General features: G+C 33.8%; 1 non-coding gene across 1 annotated transcript; it reads left to right on the top strand.

Moving 5' to 3' along the window:
* The first annotated feature begins 3482 nt into the window (after positions 1 to 3482).
* On the top strand, positions 3483 to 3555 carry Trnat-cgu (transfer RNA threonine (anticodon CGU)). Its single transcript has one exon. It is a non-coding gene; the product is annotated as a tRNA-Thr (tRNA).
* The last annotated feature ends 1732 nt before the right edge of the window (positions 3556 to 5287 follow it).

Here is a 5287-nt window from a genome sequence, read left to right as displayed (position 1 = left end):
ATAAATGAAGTGTGATTTCTCATTTTTCTGATTGTACGTATTGCAGGATCACATTGGTCTTGCAGTCATACATGTGTATGAGGTAATGATGTCTGTTTCACTCTACTATCCTTCCTACCCCCATGTCCCTTCTATATTTCTGTCTGCAGCATTACATTCTGTGAGTGTGTTCAAAAATTAATTTCTTCAACTCTTCAACTCTTCAGGTCTTGTATCAGTTCCACTAAATACATTTTGAGGTTTCCCATGTTTTGATTTTAAATATTTTGGCAAAATTTAGCCTGTACAGAAGACTTGTTCCTTGAAAATTTGAAAAACTTCATCCACAAAACTATTTGCATTTGATACTATTTGGGGAATATTTGTTCAAACACACATAGGTCCAAAGAAAGTTCTATTATCATTGATCTATTTAAGTTTTTTTCCTTCTACTGTGAAATTTTACTAATATTTTTCAGAAAATCATACTTTTCAATTCTAAACACACATAATTACCAATAACTATCAAATGTAAAATCAAAATAATCTTCTTCAAAATTGTGGTTATATTGCTTTTTATGTTCTTAATGATTCATATTTGTGCTTCTGCTCTCACTTTTTAAAAAATTAAACTGTATTCCTTTTTTTTTCTGATCTCAAGTAACATGGCTATTTAATATGGGAGCTTTAAAAGAGTCTCTTTTTGTGCAATTATCATTGCCCCCAGAATTCATTCTGTTAATTTTTAAAAAGCAACCAGTCTTTATCAATTTAGATTTTTTTTATTTTACTAAACAATTTTTAAAAATACTTTTATTGTTGTCTATTTCCTGTATCTGCATTTTATAGATATTTTGGTCTAATTTAATTTATTGGATTGGGTACTTAGTTCACATACTTTCAGTCTTTTGTGTTTAATAATAAATTCTCAATGCTATTAATTTTACCCAGTGTCTTTTTGGCCATAGCCCCTACATTTTATATGTTCTGTTCTTATTGTCATAATTTTAAAAATAGGCTGTTCTTGTAATTTTTATTTCTTCTTTGTCTCAAGAGTTATTTAAGAGAGTTAGACATTTCTAGTGTTTAAAAAAATTCTTCTATTATGAATTTCTGAGTGTATTACACTGTGGTTAGAGAATGTAAGATTGCAATCTGCAATATTTCTACTTTTGGGAAAATATTTTTTATGGACTAATATTGATCAATTTTTGTTAATTTTCCATGGCATTTGAAAATAATATGCATTTTCTGAATATAACTAAAGTTTGATACACATCAGTTAAATCAGACTTACTAAGGTGTTATATAAATTCTCTATATCCTTTTATCCTCTATACATAGGTATGCATGTGTGTTTGGTCTACTTGAACTGACAAAGGTGAAAGATACGTCCTCTTTTTTTTTTTTAACTTTTATTTTTTTATTAACTTTTTTGACAGTGATAAATAATTTTTTAAATTCTTTTCATACATGTATATAGGGTAATAATATCTGTCTCATTCTACCATCCTTCCCATTCCCACCCACCCTGCCCTCCCCTCACTCCCCCCTGTATAATCCAGAGTTCCTTCATTCATTTCTATTCACTCCCCACTATGGATCAGCATCTGCTTATCAGAGAAAAATTCAGCCTTTGTTTTTTTGGGCTTGGCTTATTTCACTTAGCACGATATTCTCCAGTTCCATTCATTTACCCACAAATGCCATAATTTCATTCTTCTTTAAGGCTGAGTAATATTCCATTGTGTGTATATACCATGTTTTCTTTATGCATTCATCTGTTGAAGGGCATCTAGGTTACCCTTCACAATGCACATAGTTTTGCTATTGTGAATTGAGCTTCTATAAACATTGATGTGGCTGTGTCACTGTAGTATGCTGATTTTAAGTCCTTTGGGTATAAAATGAAGAGTGGGATAACTAGGTCAAATGGTGGTTCCATTCCAAGTTTTCTGAGGAATCTCAATACTGCTTTCCAAAGTGTTGCACCAATCTACAGTCCCACCAACAATATATGAGTTTACCTTTTCTCTCACATCCTAACCAACACTTATTACTGCTTGTAGTCTTGATAATTACCGTTCTGACTGGAGCGAGATGAAATCTTAGAGCAGTTTTGATTTGCATTTCTCTAATTGCAAGAGATGAACATTTTTTCATATTTGTTGATCGATTGTATATCTTCTTCTGTGAAGTGTCTGTTCAGTTCCTTAGCCCATTTATTGATTGTGTTATTTGTCTTTTTGGTGTTAAGTGTTTTGAGTTCTTTATTTATCTTGGAGATTAGTGCTCTATCTGAGGTACATGTGGTAAAGATTTTTTCCCATTCTGTAGGCTCTTTCTTCAAATTATTGATTGTTTCCTTTACTGAGAAGAACTTTTTTAGCTTGAATTCATTACATTTATTGATTCTTTTTTTTTTTTTTTTCAGTGCTGGGGATCGAACCCAGGGCCTTGTGCTTGCAAGGCAAGCACTCTACTGACTAAGCTATCTCCCCAGTCCTCCATTTATTGATTCTTAATTTTACTTCTTGTGCTTTAGAAGTCTTGTTGAGGAAGTCAGATCCTAGGCCAACATGATGAAGATCTGGGCCTATTTTTTCTTCTATTAGGCGCAGGGTCTGTTTTAGTGCCTAAATCTTTGATCCGTTTTGAGTTGACTTTTGTCCAGGGTGAGAAATAGGGATTTAATTTCATTTTGTTCCATATGGACTTCCAGTTTTCCCAGCACCATTTGTTGAATAGGCTAGAAAGATATGTTTTCTTAATGACTCACTGAAACTGTAGTTTTGTCAATTTATTCAGGTGTTTCTGACCATTTTTTCCTTTATATCATCAGTGGAATTGATGAAGCATCTCCCTAAGTTTCTTTAGTTGGATCCTCTAAGGCATTGGAAGGGGGTATGTTACAAAACAGAGTGCAGTTTTATATTGCTAAGTGATTCAGTTGATTTTGTGCTGGGAAAAATTTAGCCCATCCCTTAACACCAGTTCAATCTTGTTTATCATTCTGTGGGTTTCCATAGTTTCCTGTATCTTTGCTTCCACCTTTATTTATTCTTTCAATGGATATACATGGAAGGTTTCTCCCACACGCCTTCATTGAACACAGATTCTAAATTCACTGGAAACCATTCTATGTGTGCCCCTTCCTCATGGGAGGGTTATTCTTCTCCACCCCAAAGATGTCTGTTTTTGCCATGTGACTTCTTTGGCCAGTGGAATGTGATCAGAATAGGCATATGCCAGCTCGCAGTGCTGTGCTTTAAATGCCAGTGCATAATCTGCCATTCTTTTTCTTGGATTTGACATATCCAGAAAGGAGCTACTCCTCCACTCATCCCACTGTGCACATTTAGGCATTAGGGATCTCATCAAGATCCAAACCAGACCTGTCCCCAGTTCTCATAACATTTAGGAAACAGAGGAAGAGTCTGTATGAAGTGCTGCTAGGTCTAGTAATATTTTATTTTTCTCTTTAAGAATAGAGTTACTGGGCTGGGGATGTAGCTCAGTTGGTAGAGTGCTTGCCTCGTAAGCATAAGGCCCTGGGTTCAATCCCCAGCACCGCCAAAAAAAAAAAAAAAAAAAGAATAGAGTTACTTTATATAGATAGAGGAGAGTGAATGGAAGAGAAGGGATAGAGGGGAAGGGATGATAGTAGAGTGAAATGGACATTATTACCTCATGTACATGTATGACTGCATGACCAATGTGATCCTGCAATATGTATAATCAGAAAAATGAGAGATTTTACTCTATTTATGTATGATCTTTCAAAATGTATAAATGCATTCTACTATCATGTACAACTAATTAGAACAAATAAAATAAAAAATTTTAAAAACCCAAGGGATAGCAAAAAAAAAAAAGGATAAATTTCTTACTAAGCTTTCTTTAAATATTTTACATTTTTGTTATTGCAAATGGGGTTGAGTATTCCTTATCCAACATGCTTAGGACCAGAAGTGTTTCAAATTTTGGAAAATTTTGGATTTTGGATTATTTCCACATATTTTACCAGTTGAGAATCCCTAATCTGAAAATTAAAACCTGAAATATTTTGAGTGTCATGTTGATTCAAAAGGTTGTGGATTTGGGAGCATTTTGAATTTTGGAATTTTGGATTCAGGAGGTTCAACCTATATAATCTCATTATGCTATCTAAGCACTTAGGCTGGCCTATGGGAAATCTACAGATTTTTATATACATATATGTTACCTTGGTACATTATTAACCTTTCATTCTAAAAGTTATATGGTTACCCATTGGATTTTCTGGGTATATAGTCATATTTTAAATAATAATTTGCTTGTTTGCAATAATTAGAACTACTTTGTGTTTTATTTCTCCTTTGGTCAGGTTTTCATAAAAGTGTTAAGTGAAAATGGCAATAGCAAACATTCTTGCTTTTTTTCTTCAGTTTGATAGAAGATTGGTCAGTGTTTCCCTCCTAAGATAGCACTGATTTAAGACAGTCTTTGCCACATTGAGAAGATGCTTTTCTGTCTCTTGTTTTTTCTTAGTTTTTATTCTGAATATGTGGAGCATTTTAACAAGTGCCTTTTGAGTGACTTCTGAGGTTACTGTATGCCTATTTAAGATGTATTTTTAATAGATTTTTCTCATTAAAATACTTCAACATTCTTTGGATAACTCTGGTTGATTATAATGGATGATATTTTAGTATATAATTTCCTTCAGTTGTCTGCTGTTTTTCTGAGCATTGCAGAATTTGTGTTCATAATTGGTTTGTTCTATAGGAGTGTTTTAGTGTGGGTACGAGCTTTGTGAGTCAGACATTGAGATTATTCATATAGTAGACCGTTTAAATTTTCTTTCTTTTCTTTTTCTCTTCAGGAACAGTTTATATTGCATGGGGATTATCTGTTCCTTGAAGTTTGAACTGACATGATGATAAAACTGTCTGTGTGAACATCTCTTTAAGGAGGTAATAGTCTAGCAGCTTCTTCAGTTTCTTTGCTGGTTTCATTTTTCAGATATGTACTTCTCCAGTCAGTCTGCAGTGGCTCCTTTGGGCTGGGATGCAGTTCATGTCTGAATCCGTCACTGAATGGAAGATTCTATCACCTGATCGGGCCAGCTCTTTATCTGAGTTCTGCCTGTAGAGAATCATAGTACTTGTCTTGCGTGAAAATTTTTTGTTAAGAAAATTGCCCACAGGGGAGAGAACTGGCTTTTTACCAAGCTGCTTCTTTGTTTTTGTCTCAGTTTATTAGCACAAATTCTAGGTATGCTTGAATTTGAGGTAGAGACTTACTTTCATTGTGGCAGCCCTAGACT

The sequence above is a fragment of the Sciurus carolinensis genome, chromosome 3 (genome assembly GCF_902686445.1).
Source record: "Sciurus carolinensis chromosome 3, mSciCar1.2, whole genome shotgun sequence".
In the NCBI taxonomy this organism is placed as follows: domain Eukaryota; kingdom Metazoa; phylum Chordata; class Mammalia; order Rodentia; family Sciuridae; genus Sciurus; species Sciurus carolinensis.
This window is presented reverse-complemented; position numbering and strand designations above follow the sequence as displayed.